Raw genomic sequence first — 19159 nt, forward strand, 5'->3', positions numbered from 1 at the left:
CGAACTGCTTTGTTGCGTTAAAAAAAGTATGTTCATTTTTTTGTTAGAAATAGGGTAATCGGTACAATAATTGGCCTCTTAAGAAATTTGCTCATTTAAAAAAACACAATGATTGGTCACATAGGCCAATGATTGTATGATTAGCCACTGAAATGTATTGAAATACAGTTATTGGCCTCCTCGTTCGCTACATCAAGTTATATATTACTGATTTTGAAAGAACAGTGATTAGCCTCTAAATCGTATAATAATTGGCCGGGGCCAAAAACTGTTTTTCACATGATTTCCTCTTATCGTTTGCAAAACATTGTGACAAACAATAACATACACAATGTATAAAAAGTTCAAACAATTTTGCATGAATTGTTGCTAAGATATTAATTTGCTTTTCAGATATTGTGGACAATCATTACGTTTTCGATGTATTTACGATGACAATAATTAGCTACCAATTAATCTATATAAACATATACTTTTAAGATTCTAATACTGCTATTGTGTATCTTAATTCACCAAATTCAATTAAAATGCAAAATTTTCTAGTTAAATCTTTCATTTCTATTAAAAAAATAATAATTTTCAACAGCTTTTTCTTGAAATTCCTTACTCATTCAGATCACCGGTATTTTTTGCACTTTATCCTTCCCCATTTATTAGTAATTTTATTTCTGAGAATTCTTTTATAAAAATATATTTTGATAAGGTGGCCAGTCATTGGGGAATAGCCAACCATTGTACCAATTACCCTAGTCAAAAAGAAGATGAAACCATAGAAAAGTAACACTTTCTTATAAAAAGAAACTCATTTAAAGATACAAAACAATTTTAAAACGTCTGAAACTTAAAAATTTCCTAATCGAAATCTTTTGCGAGTGACGAATTCAAATAAAGCTTTCTGTCAAATTCATGGTTAGGATTTTCTAGATAAATCATTCTTTGTAGTCAACATTAAAAACGGAAAATTTAGACACTATTTATATTCAAGATTCAAATTTCCAAATATTCTAATGAATTAAGGGATTTCTAAGGCTTTCAAGGTATTTTAATACGTTTTCAAAGATTTTAGAAAAAACCCAATATCATATAATCTAAGGATTGTAAGTGATTAAAAACAATTTTTATGCGGTTGAACATAATTTCCTAGAATTTCTGAAATTATGGAACGGTCGCACAAGATGGTACAGGTTAAAGTTATTTAAAAAAATTCCAAGGGATTTTATCAGATTCTTGAATATTTGAATGCTTTATGTGATTTTAAACTCCCTCAGGGTCCTGGACAAGATCCTGAAATTCCATTTTCCAGGATTTCAGCAAATATAATCAGATTTCATGGAATTTTACGAGATTTTATAATATTTTAATGCGTTTCAAAGAAACTTTCACAATAAAAGAGATATTTCATATCGTTTAAATGATTTGAAAAGATTTTTAGTCACTTTATTCATTGGATTTTTAAAATAATTGTTGGTTTTTGTTTAACTCACCCTAAAGTTTCTTAAACTCATCTCGAATTATGAGGGATTTCTTCTAGTTCCTTTGAATTCCCTTGAATTTGTCTAATATTATTTTTAATTTACTGAATTTAACGAAATTCTGCATATTTTTGAGTTGCTTTCAATTCACTTGCATTTTTTCACCTTAATTTTTTATGAATTTCATCAAATTCTTCTCATTTTTCCTGAATTCATGTTAATTCACTCCAATTTTACTGAAATCAATTATTTTTCGGAATTTAAAAAAATTTTCTAAATAGTTTAAATTATTCTTAATTTAACTCGAATTGTCTTGAAGTCTTATAAATCGAATTTCGTTGAATTCTTTTTAATTTAAAAGAACATTTGTCACATTAATAATGCACATTATTCACTGATGGGTTAGAAATTAGTGACTTTGGTCAAAAGAAATTTGGGGAAATAAAAAGAAGGAAAGTACGTTAGAAGGGGAAATGATTGGAAATTCAGGTAAATGAGGGGCGAAAGTAAGGGGTGGGGAGAGATGAGAATTTAGATCGAATGAGAGATGGGGAAGTAGAGAAAGTGAGTAGAGGACAAGTGAGGGCAAAAGAAGAAAGGAGAATTAGGTAAAGTTAGAGCAAATTTGTGGAGAGGAAGCAGTGGAAATGTGTTAAGGGGAATTAGGAGAATAGAGGGTAGGTAAAGTAGCAGAAATTAAGAGAAATTGAGGGTTAAACAGTGAGGAACAATATGGAAAGAGGAAGTAGGTGAAGTAAGGTTTGGAATAGATAAAGTAGGAGAAATAAGAAGCAATTGAAATAGGAGATGTAGAGAAAGTGAGGGAGTGAAACTAGGGGGATTGAGAGGTAATGAAAGGAGGGGAAGTTAGGAAATGAGAAAGGGGAAGAGAGTATAAATGAGGCGAACTAGGGAAAATTATTAGAGATGAGAGTGAGTAGAGAGGAACAAGTTATGGCTGGGAACAGAAATTATGGGAATTGAGGGGAAGTGAGAAAAATTGTGGGAGTGAGGAAAAATGATACCAGGGATAAATAAAGTAGGGGAAATTAGATGAAGTTGGGGTAGAAGAAGTAAAAGAAGTAAGGGAGCTGGAACTAGATGAAGTAAGGCATAATGAAGGGAGAGGAAGCAACAGAAATTAGGGAGAGAAAGTAGAAATGTGTGTGAAAGTGGGAAAATAGGGGAAATTATTAAAAATGAGGGTGAGTAGTGAGGATGAGGTGAGGGCTCTGGAAGAAAAGTAGGGGAATAAAAGAGTTATTTAGGGGAGTGAGGAGAGGAGGAAGAATTTGGGGAATTGTGGCGATGGCTGAAGTCAGAGGAGGATAAATAGGGAAATGTAGGTGGTTAGGGGTGAGAAAGTATGAGAGAGGGACGTTTAAACGACGTAATTACCGTGTTAATATGATGCGAAACTCTTTTTTTGTATGCAGGCTGCGTCTACTTTTGACTATTTTTTTTTAACTAAATTAGACTGTGACAGACCTAAGAATAAGAAATTAAACATTCATAAACTTATATTACAATTTTATTGTTTCATTCTATTTATAAAAAATTCCATATTAAAAAGTGACAAGATTAGAATTATTTGGGGCTTTACATAATAATGATCTGAAAGCATGAAAAATTAGTCAAGAAAAAGTCCTGAAGTTTGAAAATTAAAGTTTTGCGGCCACGCTAATTGAATTTTATAAAATACTTCGTTATTTGTGATATGATGCACTAAACAATTGAAACAGGTGTTCAAAGTGAATTTTAAGAAAGGGCGGAGAAGCTGCTTCAAAATTATGGATGGCATGCTTGAACATACCAAGCTATATTACGACACCGAGATAGAAAACCGGATATTAGTTAGGAGACGCTTTTCCTCGAGATTGGAATGTCAGGTGTAATGAAATTCCTCAGGGAAGATATTCGATAAATCAGGTGATTGTCGATCGTAGAATGGTGAACTCCTTCTATCTCTATACTCAGTATTATTTTATTTCCGAAAAAGATTCCTACATTATTAAAAACTCTCTGAAATTTTCATTCCCCGATTACTATTTGAAAAGAAAATTAAAAAAGTTGACTTGCTTAAAAAAAAATGATGATACCAAATATATAAACTTTCCTGTCAAAAACCTTATTGGTTAATTAAAAACTTCTAAATATATCATTTTATTCCATGATAACACTGGTTTCTGACTGTTTCTAAACATTGTTGATAAAGGAAAACATTTTTATTTAAAATCATTTTTTAATATTTTAAAATAATTATTATGTTGTTAACTTTTTGCTCTACCGCCCTATGACAGGGATTTTTTTTTAATGTTTAAAGACAGAAAAATAAAATCATCGTCAAAAAAAATTTCTTGTATCAACCATTATTAAAATTTCTAGGCAAATTTAAAACTATTTAGTTCTTATTTTAAAAGACTAAATGTAAGTTTTTTAAATCTCTGAAGATTTTTGGGAAAATTTATACTGATTTTTTTAATGTAAAACAATTAATTTGAAGATAAAGTTTAAAAAATTTATAATTTTAAAACAAAATTTTACAATTTCAAAAGACTGAAAAGTTTTATGAAAAAATTAATTAAAATTAAGAGATATTTCAAAGTTTTTGAAAGATAAAAAATTAATCGGTTAACTATAACTTTAAAAGATTCTAAAAAACTTGTAAAAAATATAGATTTCTAAATATTTCGAAATAAAATTTTGAAGCATTTTAAGAATTTTGATAGGTTCTACGATATTAAAAAAACATTTACAAGGAAAAGAACTTTTTTTAAGATTCCTGTGCAAATTTTTAATGAATTTTTTTTAAACCTTAGTTTTGTGATAATTTAATAAACGATATTAAAACATTTCAAGAGAAAATTTTAAGAATAATCCAAGTCATTTTAAAAGAAATTTTTTCAAGAATAATACGAAAATTGTATTTAAATAACCTTAATTACAAATAAGCTTAAGAAATAGTTATTTCACATTTTTGTTTTGTATTAAAAATAATTTTTTCTCTAAATCATTATTTCGGTAAATTTTGTTTTCTTTCTTTGATGAAAAATCTTTTTCCATTGGAAATTCAACTACTTTTATAAATATTTGTTCTTTGGTTTAAAAATTACTCTTTTTTGGTTAAAAATTGCTCTAATGTGTTGAGAATTTATTATTTTAGATCAATTAAATTCTTTTTGATTTGAGATTAAATTTTTATTAGCAGAAATATCAAATATTACATTTTTTGTTGAAAATTCATCTTTCTTGGGGGAAAATTTAACTACTCTATTTTTTTAAATGGGTTTAATTTTCATTTTAGTTAAAAACTCATCCCTTTAGTTGAAAGTGTAACTTTGTTCGAAAATTCATATATTTGATTGAATATTCGTGTTCTTGACAAAAAATTAATCTTCCCGGTAAAAAAATTTAGGTTTTTAGTTACTAATTAATTAGTTTCGGTTAAGAATTCATCTATCTTTTTGAAAAATTTAATTTATTGGTTAAAATTTCAACTTTCTTGTTGATAATTCATTTTTTGTTATTGAAAATTCATAATTCTAGTTAAAAATACATCGCTTCTATCGACAATGCAACTAGTAAAAATTAATCTTTTTGGTTCATGATTCAACTACTTGGTTGAAAATTCGTCTTTTTTATGAATTCAACTATTTAATATTTAAAATCAAAATACTTTTTCGTTGAAATATCCATTATTTACAACATTTTTCGCTAAGGATACGAACAGTATTTCAATCGAAGATTATTAATTTTTGTTCTTTAAATGCATATGACCGTGAGGTGTATTTTAAAGGTTAAAATTTGTTAGAATTTTTTACTTGACATCTTCAAGAATCTTTTCGAATTTTCTCAAGGTTCTTAAGAAAATTATATTTATGTAACCTTGAAAAATAACATACTTCAAAAATAAATAGTTATTCTCAGCTTTCATTTTTTTATTACAAATTAAGTAAATCATTGAAAAATTAATTAAAATAATTAAAATACAGAAATTAAAATAAAATTCATTAAACAAAATGACTGAAAATTCAACAGAGCTGGTTTCTTCCTTCTGCAAAGATAAAAAAGTTCATGAAAAAAATGATTTACACAAATTGTTTGATAAAATGAAAAAGAAATGTGATTAAACCAATTAGGTCCAGTTTTATCCTAGAAGGGACAAAATATGAGTGACAAAATGACATGAGAACACAGTAATCGAATTTTTTATTTTGCAAGATTTGCATTATGAATATGTATTTCCCGGAAACCAGTTCCCCGACTTTATAGTAATTTGAGCCGGGAAAGCAGTAAAGTTTCATTAAAATGAGAGGCGGATAGAAAGAATGTATATGCAACAGCTCCGCCAATGGTAGCGTTGGACTCGTTGATGTTTTACAAAAGAGAATATGCACAAAATAGAAAAAAGGGAAGCGTTGGTGGTAGTTCGAATAAGTTCTTTGTCAACGTGTATTAATATTTCGGTATAAGCTCAAGGAAATTAGGATACAAATTGTAGACTCAAGAAGCCTCGGTGAAAGCTCATCAACTGGAAAAATTAACTTTGTACATAATAAAACAGCATCATATAAAAATTCTCGAATTTCCATGCATATTGCCCCGAAATTTCTTAAAATTCACAAGAAAATAAATAAATCTTTTTTTAATAAAAAAAAGTCGTTTTCGTAAATTTTATTCAGATTCGTCAATATCGCCGTATATTAGAATCAATATTGTATATCTACAAGAGCGGAAAGCAGGCAGTTCCACACGAGTATGAAGTTTGATTTACGAGCCAGAGGTGAATCGAAAGGGAGTTGAAGGCAAGTCGGAGGCGAGTTCAAGGCAAGTAATGCAAAGTTCAAGGTTTTTCTAAAAATCATAGGTTTTTTATGACTTTTTGGTTAAGGAACAAGTTATAAATACCAATATTAATATTAATTGAAACCAAAAGACTCTCAGTAACTATTGCAAGGAAACTTTACATTTAATATGATCCATATAGAAAATTTGAAGAATATTTCAAACTTTATAGCATTTTCTAAAAAGAATATTAAAAATAATATTAAATTGCTTAAAAAAATAAATTTTCTTAACTTGAATTGACTATTATCTAACTCTATTTGAAAAGTGGGCAAGAAGTGGAAAATTTTCGAGAAAAAAACGCAACTTTCTAGCATCATTCTAAGATAATAATACTATAAATAGGAATATATAGTTTAAGCAACAATTTTTGTTAAATTGAATTGACTTTCTATCTCTATTCTAAGAGAAAATCGCTCTAGACAATTATAAATTGTTTCAACAACCTATTCAAACATATAATTATTAATATAAAGTACTATTTTACGTATTAGAAACAATTTATATTTTAAAAATACTCAAACAAATCATAATTGGTGCCAAAAACTCGCAAAACCCTTTTTCACTTTTTGGGTTTCTTTGGAACCCTATAAAACAGACTTATGGGGGTGATAATTAAACATTATTTTTTGATTTTCCTTACATGGCTAATTACAAAGATAAATGTCCATTTTCAAGTCAATTCACCTAATATTGACGACGCAAAATAAAATTTACAAAAATGTCTTTATTTCGTATGAAAAATGCTTGTTAAACTTCATGAGGCTTGCGCTCTAAATATCTTTATTTTTAAACGCGTTTATTTTGGTGTAGATTCAAACAAATGTCGGGGCGATATGCATGAAAACTCTAAAAAAATCATTTCCAATTGTACCTATTGCTTAGAAACACGTTAGGGCCGTTCAAAAACAACGTCACATTATCAGGGGGGGGGGGGGGGGGGGGGGGGGGGGGGAGTACCAGGTTTTGTGACAATTTGAGACTTGGGAGTGGGATATGAGTTGACGCAGAATGTGATATCACATATGGAAAATATAAGTGCGAATAACAATTTTTTGAAATGCTTAAAGAAATGAAATGTAGAGATTTTATTTTAAAACTAATGCATCTAAACGCAGACTTCACGCTGTATTACCTATTCTCCTTTCTCCTTTTAAAAGAATTCCTTTTTTCTTCCTATTTTCTCAGAAAAAAATACTATTTGGTTCAAAATGCAATTATTTTCATGAAAATACAACTATTTAGTTAAAAGCTCATCGTTTTTGATCGAAAATCGAGAATTGAAAATAAATCTTTTGGTAAAAAAATCATCTTTTTGGATGAAAGGCCATCTTTTATGGTTGACAGTTGATATTTTGTAATTAAAGCTTCTGCTGCTACATTTTTTGGTTCGGAACTCATAACTTCCGTTACAAATTTTACTATTTACTTCCACATTAAACTGAACCATTTGTCTTTTTGGCTTAAAAATTCAACTGTTTTATTGAAAATTGTATCCTCTTGGAGAGAATTCGCTTTTTTCGTTAAACATACAATAGTTTGGTTATAATTCCTTCTCTCTTTTGACTGATGTTTTTTCTTTGAAATAAAAATATTTTTTGTTTTAAATATCAACTATGGCTTATTCGTTGCAAATGATCTTTTTGATTGAAATTCCAATTACTTTGTTACAAATTCTTTTCTTTTTTTTTGAAGATTCATATTTTAAGTTTATGTAAAATTCAATTATATTGTTGAAAAATTAATTATTATGTTACAAATTTCAGTTTGTAACAAATTTATTAATTTTTTTTTAAATTTAACTTTTTCGTTGATCATTCATCTTTTCGGATAAAAATTTTGAACTCTTGGATTGAAAGTGGATGTTCTTTATAAATTCGTCATATTGAATTAAATATTCATATTTTTAGGTAAAAATGTGTTGGGTAAAAATCTAACATTCTCATAAACAATTCGTCATTCCGGCTTGATGATTCGACTATTTAGTTAAAAATTAAATTGTTTGAGGTTGAAGTTAATTCTTTTTTGTTTTGAAAATTCGATCATTTGGTTGCAGATTCATCTTCGTAGATTCAAAATTCAACTACCATTTGGTTGAAAATTCATATTTGCAGGTCGAAAATTATACTATGCGATTGAAAGTGCAACAATTTGGTTATAAAATCTACTATTTTCTTAAAAAGTTTTCTCTTTTGCTTGAAAGTTCAAAATTTTTACTTAATATCAAGGGGGCTGTTAGTGTAATGATATGTGCAACAAAGAAGGGGAGTGGTGGAAAAAGTGTTTAAAATATTGTCACGTTGTTTTTGAATGGCCCATATTATTATGTTTTGATATTGAAAGATTTTTGTGAAAAATGAAAGAAAAATTACTTCGGGGAAAATTGGTTAACTCTTATCTAATATAAATATAATGTAACCGAATAATTTAATTAGATTTGACCAATTTTCTACAAGTATGAGTGTTAATGTATGAAATACATGAGATATGGAAGATATAAGACCTAGAATGAAAAGTAATGTTAAAAATAATTTTAAAAATATATATTATAAGGTAATTCCATTGTTTAAGGTTTGTGTCTTGTGACTGAAGAAATCTTTTAGCGACTTTGATGATTTGTTGAGATGAGACGAAAAAAGTGGACAATTTGGTACAACATGTCTTGAGTGTGATTGAAAAAAGACTCTTGCTTGTACCGCGGTTTGTAAATAGCTAGCATTCATTTAGATGTAGTTAAACCATTAGCAAGCGTATTTAAAAATACATACACACGAAAACACACATGAGGTAATTGTGCACATATACATCTGCCGCAACATTAAATGCAGCTACATCGAATATTCCATTACCTTGTAATTACAATTGTAATGATGATTATTATATTTTTTACTAATAAACAATATGCTCGACAGCGGAGATAATATTACTTTTATTCCTAAATCCCACAAAAAAATAATGTATTATAGTACAAATAAAGATTCAAGATGAAACAGTAATACAGTATGTCGACTCAAATCCGGAAAAAAGTTTTCCGACAATTCGAAGTTTTTTTCCAAGCATTTTCAGATTTTTCCAGGCATAATTTTTCAATGCGGTCATTTAAGTATTCCGCATTTTTTTAAACAATCGAATCGGAAAAAGTACAATTTCGAGGTTTTATTCTAAATAATGTTTTTTCAGTCCTTTTAAATATATAAATGTGTAAAATTAATACTACCAATACGTAAAATACAATAACTATTTTAAAGGATAAGTAATTTCTTAATAATCATAATGGTAAGCTTCTACAAATTTAATTAATATATTTAATTCAGAAAACTTTCACAAACTATATTAGAAGACATTCTAAAATGTATCATCGCCATTAAATAATTAAATAAATAAATAATGCTAAAAACTTAATTAATCTTTTCTTGAACTTTTTCCTAAAGTTTAAAAATTTAAATAATCATACAAACAAAATTTTCTTTTATCTTCATATAATTAAAATGCAGAGCAAATTTCAACAACATATTAATATTTTGAATGAAAGATAATTTCGATATGAGTAGACACTGTAACCAAATAGTACAATTTTCAACCAAAGAAATGAATATTCTACTAAGGTAATGAAATATTTAACTAGAATTGTTAAATTTTCATTTTATTTTCATCTTTCACAAAAAAAAAAAGAATTTAAGTCAAAATAGTCCAATTTTGAGCCAAAGAGATGAATTTTTAATTGAAATTATGAATTTTAAACCAAAGAGATGAATCCTCAACTGGAATAGTGGAATTTTCAAGAAAATAAATGAATTTTTAATTAAAATTATGAATTCTTAAATCGAATAGTTGAATTTTCAACCAAAAGTTGAATTACCAACTAAAAGATAAATGAAGAAATTTATAATTAAATTTTTAGTTGAATAAATTAATTTCTAACCAAAGAGATACATTTTCAACTAAAGTGATGGAATATTTAACTAGGTACAAAAGTTAAATTTTCAGCTTGAAAAGTTAACTGAAATAGATGAATTTTTAACCAAAAAACGACATTTCATCCTAGAAGATTAACTTTCTACCAAAAAAGAAAAAATTTCAAACAAAATCATGAGTTTTCAATTAAAAAAGATAATTTTTCAACAAAAAAACCAACTTTTAACAAAATAATTAAAATTTGAAAAAAAAGAATTTCCAATTAAAATGATGAATCTTTAACCAAAGAACAAAAAGAATTTTTAACAAAAGACTTTACCCTTCAACCAAATACAGTGAAACTCTTCTATAGCGCCGTCTTTGGGGCTGACGGTGGGTGGGAACTAACTCATTATAGCCCGATCAGCTTTTTATTGCCTACCTGCGGGGCGGTAGGCAAAAAATTGATATTATAATTATATTTTTTCCTGACAAATATAATTATTGCTATTTCAAGCCAAAAAAGATTTTAGTTCTTATTAAAAAACAGTTGAATTTAACAGAAAAAAATTAATTTTCAATAAGTGTTAAAATATCAATTAAGGAAGATTTTTAACCAAGATAGAAGAAAGACCACAACAAAACTGTTGAGTTTTCCAGTAAAAAGAATAAATGTCTACAAAAAATAGAACAGTTAAATTTTCCGTTCAAAAAATGAATTTAAAAAAAAAAGTTTTAACTTAATAGATAAAAATCCAGTTATATAAGGATATTTCAAAAAATGTGTAAACATTATTATTTAATTTTATGTTAAAATTACAAAAAAATTGTGTATAAAAATTCCCTCACTATTTAAGGTTTTCCTGACTTTCCAGGTGAGTATAGACAACCTGGAATAATGTAATATTATTAAAAAACGAACAGTAGAAATGGTCTAAGAAGAAGCTAAAAAAATATATGAAGGCGTTGGGTAAAACCAGAAATATTGAGTAAAGAAAATTCCGATTATCGAAATGATCTGCCGCTTTTATCTTCAACGCTCGTTTAATGAACTTTTAAATGAGAATTAATTGAAACGGCTTCGGCGAGGCGACTAAGCCCTTAATCTCCTTTGTTCTAATGCTCTTATAAATCCTGAGTACTGCCTAGTGGCTAGCAGCTTCTTTTAAGTTGCAAATTAAAGCATTAAATCCAAGCCTTTATCGTTTTCTCCTATTTTCAACGCTGTCCTTTCTTTGTAATACAAGCGAGTGTGAAAAGAATATCACAATACATGCAGTTCTCGGACTCATTTGAGAATTTCAAAATATTGCCAATGGTAATTTTTAAAATACTTTGTATTTTTTTTTACTTGTGTTTGTAATTTATTTGCTCCTCTTAAATAGTATAAGGAAATATCAGTTTATTAGAACACGCATTTAATTCACCTATTGGAAAAAACGTAATTCAGTAAATACAATCGAATACGCACAGCCAAAAGAAAACTTTAATGTTGGCAATTTTTTTATTATTATTCTCCAGGGTCGAAAATGTTAAACTGGATTAGTATATTTCGATACGAGAGGTCCAATAGGCGGTTTGCTCTCTGCGGATGTGAAGGCTGTTCTTCAAAACTCTCTGGGAGCACCCGCCCGTGAGGCCTTATGTATCGAATAATATTTTTCTTTACAAATTACAATGTACGTGTACAGAAAATCGATTTTTCTACCTGTATTTGATCTCTCGGTCAATTATTGATTGATTTGCTTGAGAAATTTTTGAATCAATGAAAAATCAGTTGAAAATAATTTTTCTGCATAAAACTTAGGCATAACTTATATCCAGTGAGTATAAAAAGTTTTCGTACACCTGTTTTTTGATGACTGATTAAGTTCTCTTAGTTTTAGTTATGCGAGAGCTAAACATTTTTCTCTAAAGGGTTGATTACTCTCGAAATTCTGTATAAAATGAGCCCAGAATGAAGCCAATTTGTCTATTTTTAAGTAGATATTGCAAAAATAGTGTAAATTTCATTTTTAAACTATTTTTTATTGCATCATAACAGCTCATTTGTATAAATCGTAAACAGTTTCTTATCCAATTGCAAGAACTTGAAGCTGTGACAAAAAAGTTGGAAAAGTTTGAAAACATCTTATCTGTAGGCAAATCAGAATAAAAATTAAATAAATATATATTTTGTGAAAATTTCTTAGAAACTTCATGATTATTCGTTTCATATATTCTACAAAAATACTGTTGTTGCCTCAAAGAATATTGGCAATATAGGGTATTTTTCACGATTTATATTCATGAGCTGCAATGATACGGTGATAAAATAGCTTTCAAATGAGCCCAAGAACATTGAAAAATGTTGATTATTTTGGAAGTTACTGAACATTTAAGAAAATATTGAAATTTGCCCTATTTTTGCAATATCTACAAAAAAATGGGCTTCATACTGGGTTCATTTTATAGAGAATTTTGAGAGCAATCAAACCTTTAAAGAGACATTTTTTAGCTCTGGCAAAATTAAAATTAAGAGAACTTAATCAGTCATCAAAAAAGAAGTGTATGAAAACTTTTTACACTCACTGTATGTTCTTTCTGAAAAGTGAAATAATTTCAAATACAAATACTAAACATTTCAAGAAAATTTCACTAATAAATCATTCCAAAAATAAGAATTTTAAATTTAAGTATTCCAATTTCTGTGGTTTGGATTTTAATGATATATACTACATACAAGAAATCTCAAAAGTTGCCTATCTTTAAAATGATTTATGAAATCAACAAAAAATATCTATTATTAAGTTCTGTGAATCTTAATGAAGGCTTCGAAGCACACTTCAGAAAAATAATTCAGGTTAAAATTGTTTATTCAACAGTATTTATTTAAAGGTTTAGTTTTTGCTTTCACTTTAGGGAAAAGTTACGATTTTTATTTAATCCTAATGATCAAGGTCTCATTTTATTCCTCGAAGGATTCTCTATATCTTTATTGGCGTTAATCATAGTTTAAATTTTAATTAACACCACCCAAATAGAATTGTAGAGAATCCTTCAAAGAATAACATGAAAAATTTGACAGTGACATAATTTTTTTATTTAGATTAAGAAAGTGAATTGTCTAAAGTATTGAACGTTTCAATCTCAACTTGAAAAATGAAAAGAATTTCGAATTGAATGGCCTTAAATTGTTCAAAATTAAAAATTGGAATCATAGTGATCTTGATTTGTATTTTTTTTTAATTTTAAATTTTCAGTTTTATATCTTAAAATTGTCCGATTATCAGTTTAAATTTTTTTAATTTTTAACGCGACAAAATTAAAGTCCGAGAAATTTATTAAATGAAATGGGAATGTTTCATAAAATATCATGAAGATTTAGATTAAAGAATGTATAAACAAAAAAATTTATTTATAGGGATAAAGGGATTTATTTCAATTCAGACTGTGCGCTGATTTATAAAGTACCTACTTTTACTGGAAAAGTGTCTATAATAATAAGATCGTTTATCTCGTCAGTATAATCGACACAAGAACGTGAGGAGAATGAAGTTCGTGGGTTCTTAAGTAGATAAGGGGATTATCGGTCAGACGTCGTGGGTGGAGTATAAATTCGTTATACGCTTATATCACTGAAAAGCAATAGAGATGGTTAATTTAAACTTACTTTGAAGAATATTCTAATTTATTTGTTAAAAATATTGTATTTTTAAAATAAAATTCTGTTTCAACTCTTTTAATAAATCTGACTTTTTCAATAATAACTATAAACAAATTTTAATATTTCAAGCTCATTATAAAAATACATAAAAAACGAAATGAGGATAAGAATTTAATTACTTTTTATTATCAGTTAAACAATGATCTTATAAGCTAAAAAGGCAATATGCTTTATAATGAGATATCTATTATATTTCTCCGAAAGTTATTCCTCTACCATGATTTTATTAATGGATTTTTTCTTAAATATATTTGAAAAATTGGATTATTTTTTACAAGTATAATTTGCTGTACCAGATTGAGGCATTTAAAAAAATGAAAGTTCACTAAATTTCAAAGAGATTTAATCAAACTGGTTTTTTTTACCTTTTTTTAAAAACGTACCGAAAAATTCAGGGAGTTGCAAAAGGAAATGGACCAGTCGTCCCAAAAATTCTAGATGACTAGCCAAGCTTCTAAGAAATATTTGGCTACACATCCTGAATTTTGGGATGACGAGAAACTGCGTTTTTTAAATTAATTTTTTATTTAACAACAAAGTTGTTCTTTAATTTTTAATTTTATTTTTAACAATTAAAACAAAAACTACGCATCATATTAAAAATCGATGTAAGAAAAATTTGTAGCTCTTTCTTAGTTTAACAATGTTAGTGTGGTTATTTATTTCTTTCTTTTTTTTGCAATTTGTGTCGCTTGTTCAAAAATCTTTTTTTATCTTATTTTAATGTGGTTTTTTACGAATAAAACAAAAACTACGCTCCCTATTAAAAAGTAAGTAATAACAAATTTGTAGATCATTTTTTGTATCACAATTCGTATTCATTTATCTTTATTCGTATGTTGCATAGTTGCACACCAAATGGAGTTTTTGATTATGTTTTGTGCGATGAAAATTTGAATGTTCGATCTTTTAAGAAAATTCAAAAACTTTTAACGGTAATCTTGTAGGGCTTTCAAAAAGTCATGTCTTTCTTCTTTTGACTTTTTTCGTAGCGGGCGTAGTTTGACCTAACATTTTCATTTTCTATTGATTTTTGGAATTTTGCAAATCCTATAACTATGATTTTTGTAAACGAAAAAAGTCATAGAAATAAAGTGTTCGGCAAAGTCCGATTTAATCCGTTCATTTTTTCGAGAGATGTAGTGTTCAAAGACGGATGAACAGACAGACAGACAGAAGCTATCGCCAAAACTTGATTTTCAGCTTGAGGGGGTCTCAAAACGAGGATATCAGTTGAAAACTGTGGTGTCAAATTTCGGACAATTCTGATACTTGCTCAATCGTGAATCATGAGAATGTAAAAACGCTTTGAAAACATTGCAATATGAAAATAAAAGTTCGAACGTAGATTTGGAAAAATAACAAATTTGTATTTAATAAAACAGTGAACATAAATTTTTTGGATGAATTTATTAAATTCCTGTAAGAAAAATAAACATATAAAATAATACTCTGCAAAACCATAGTGTTACTTTGAACTTAAAATATGAATTTCACCCAAATAAAGCTTTACCAATAAAATCATGGAGTTTTCTGGAGGAAATTTAGTATATAATGGAAATCAAAAGTTGATTTTATTTTGTATAATATTATGTGTTGATAAAATGAACTTTGAAAACGTTTCTTCGATATGAAACTTTGCTTGGAAATGACACACTGCTTTTTATTTTGCGTTAATTTAAAGTTAAACTAATATAAATAAAATTTATATTAGTACCATATTGTATAAGTGAATCCAGCATGCATTTTAATTATAAAATTATGATATTGACGCAAAGTGAAAAAAATGGAAAAAATAATCTTTTAATTTTGGCAGTCTTCAGTCCAGAAGCAACCAAGGAAGCAACTGAATCTTTCCTTGTCGTTTCGCAATCATCGAAGGTAGAGTTCCACGCAGCGACTGGGGTTAGCGGGGAAGTGGTGGGGAAAAAAAGAGAGAACGTGTGAAGCTGCCGCTCATCACGTGTTCAAAGACTCCTTTTCAATAATTTATATATTGTAAAATAATGCTGATAAAAGATTCCTGATCGCACTACTACAGTTTTCAACGTAAATAAGTGATTTTTTTAGAAAAATGTTTGGGATACGTAGGTATTGAGGTTTTAACCAATTAAATAGCGATCAGTGCATAATTCTCTTTTAGAATAACAAATAGTATTAAAAAACGTTCCAATAAACGTTTTTTTTTATGCAAAAAGTTATTTTTTCCATCAAATCTTCTTGGAAAGAAAATCAAAGTCATGTTCAATCACTATTCTGGACGTCTAATGAAATTTACTATTGTTATGAATAAATAATTTTAAAAATATGCAACTGAAATCAGTTAAACAGGGCCCATGATTTTCAATAATGAGGACATAAGAAATTGCTACAAAATAAATATCTAAACTCAATGGAAAAAAAAATTTCTAAGAAAAACCATGCAATTGGCATATTTTGTTAAATATATTTGTTATAAACAATTGAATTTATTTACTCTTAACAAGATTTTACCATTGACAACTATTGCTGAAATAATTTTAATTTGGTTTAAGCGCGTCTAGGGCGTGCGGGAACGCTCTCGCGCTTCGCGCTCGTTTTCGTACGTTTAATGCGTACGCTTTAACTAAATTTTTTCAACCATCGTAAATACTATAACTTAAATCGAAAACTGTGATTTCAATTTCTGAGGAATTGCAGCCATAAACTGTAACTGAATTTTTTCGATTTATTTTTAAAGAAGGTTCTCAAAGCACCTACGGCTTTGACGATTACATTCTCATTACGAAACTTGCGCTTCGCACTCCATAATTCGTGTCCACTTTAAAAAATTCATCAAGATAATTCGTAAATCTTGTTAAAATCTACTAAAAATAACGTTTTAAACTCATGGATCTCTTAAAAAACCAAAATTGAATATTTTTGAAAATGATCCAACTCTTAGAACTTTTGTCTAATAAAAAAATGTAATGATAATAGTTCATAAAACATATATTTTACATCTAGTAGAAATTTGGATTGATATTTCTTAACCTATTAAAAAAATTTGTTTCCTTTTTTAGAAAATTTTCAAAACTTTGAAAGCGTATAACTTTTTGAAGTTTTACCTAATTTAAAAATGTCATTAGGATAATTTGCAATTCTTTTTGACGCGTATCAGAAAATTTCAGAACAATTTCTAAAACTCATAAAAAAATTCTTTTCAAATTTTGAAAATGCTCAAACTTTTTGAATTTTTGTCCAATCGAAAAATTTAACTGACATAGTTTTTAAATATATTTGATATCTAGTGGTTTTTTCAAAAGTAAATAAATTTTCTTATTTTCATCGAAATTAAAAAATTTCATTTTGATAATTTGCAGGTCTTTTACCCATCTGTAAGAAACTTTGACAAAAAAATTTAAATTTATAAAAAAAATTGTTTTTCAAATTTTGAAAATTCTCTAAATTTTGTAATTTTGGTTGGAAATATCTGATTAACGAACTTTGCCTTTATTTTGGGAACCGTAAGAAGTGTATCAAAGGCTGACTTGATTGGACAAATCCTTCAAAAGTTAGCGTGGCCACAACATTCAGGTAACCATACATACAGACATGCAGACAGACATAAAGACATACTGTCAGACATACAGACATACAGTCAGATAAACACCAATAAAATTTTATGATTTTTGGATTCTGTGAGTGCCGAAACGTAAAGATCCGTTAAAAACCAGAGATCGAAAATTATGACGATTACATTACACTCTCATGAATGAGAATGTAAAATCATGGTTTCAATATTTAAGCACTACAGTCAAGAATTTCTTCATCACAATTGTTTATAATATTTAAATTAAATAATAATATAATTATTTATGTTCTGTGAGTGCAGGTTCAACAATAATGAGCAATAGACAGTTTATTTCGGAATTTGTTTAGAGATACAAAATGATATTGTTCTGCGATTTAAAAAAGTGTTTATTTGCAGTAAATCGACTTTGTATTCGACCGTTATTGTTGCTGAATAAAAATATTGTTAGAGATCTGTATTTGCCAATTTTGTGAGCAAACTATAGAAAAAAATTTTTAATTCAGGCATTTAAGGTAAGAAATAAGTCTTATTTTTATTAGAATGGTTTGAAATTATCCTCACAGTGATGAAGAATTAGGTAACTTCATTGTTTGATAACATTAATCAACGCTTTAGAAAAATTCCATGAACAAATTCACTAATCGGTCATTTATTCACAGAAATATGTTTTTCTTTCACTAAAACGAATTTAAATTAGTTCAATAGTGATGTTTCACCAGAACACTTTGCCCTTGCAATGCATTTGTTAATATTATAAACAAATTATATAAACCAATGCACTCTTCGTCCATTTATTTACGTAAGCACATTCAGCTTTCATTTAAACGACTTTAAATTGTTTTAAAATTGATTTTCAATCAGAAAAAATTCTCCTTCCTACAAATTTGTTAATGTTATGAGCAAATACACTATTGGGCTATTTATTTACAGCAGAAACATTCTGCATTCACAGCTACTACTTCAAATTGGTCTAAAATTGACTGTTAGAAAGATTGACACATATGTTGCAACGATCTATTTTTCCCCCAAAATTACAGTTTCAAGCCAATTTGAAGTCGTTTTAGTAAAAACAGACTATATTTTTGTAAATAAGTGGCTGATTCGTGCATTTGTTTACACTGTTACATTTAAAAATACGTTCAAAGGTCAAATTTTTCTGGTCGAACGTCCTTATTAAACCTCTTTTAAGTCGTTCTAATGAATGAAGAATATATTTCTGTGAATAAATGGTCGGATAGTGAATTTGTTTTTTAGAATTTGTTCATAACGTTAATGACTGTTATCAAAAAATAAATTTACCTGATTATTCATCACTGTGAGTACAATATCAAACCATTTTAATTGTGCAGACGACTTCTTTCTAGCCCTAAATGCCTGAACTTTACATTTTTTTATATAATTGGTTTATAAAATTAACAAATATTGATTGGTTACAATATTCTTTATTCTGCACCACTAAAGCTAGAATACAAAATTAAATTTCATGAAAATAAAAAAACTATGAATCGTAGAACCACCAACTTTGAAATGTGTTTGAACAATTTATGTATACAATTTGTTTAAGAAATCAATTAACATTTTATTAATCAATTTCATGTATTTGATGCTACTACACTTATTTCGATTGACCCTTAGTTTATTTTTAATGTGAATGGAAATATTATTAATTAATTATGAAATTTACCATCT

Source organism: Belonocnema kinseyi, chromosome 4, assembly GCF_010883055.1.
Source record: "Belonocnema kinseyi isolate 2016_QV_RU_SX_M_011 chromosome 4, B_treatae_v1, whole genome shotgun sequence".
In the NCBI taxonomy this organism is placed as follows: Eukaryota; Metazoa; Arthropoda; class Insecta; order Hymenoptera; family Cynipidae; genus Belonocnema; species Belonocnema kinseyi.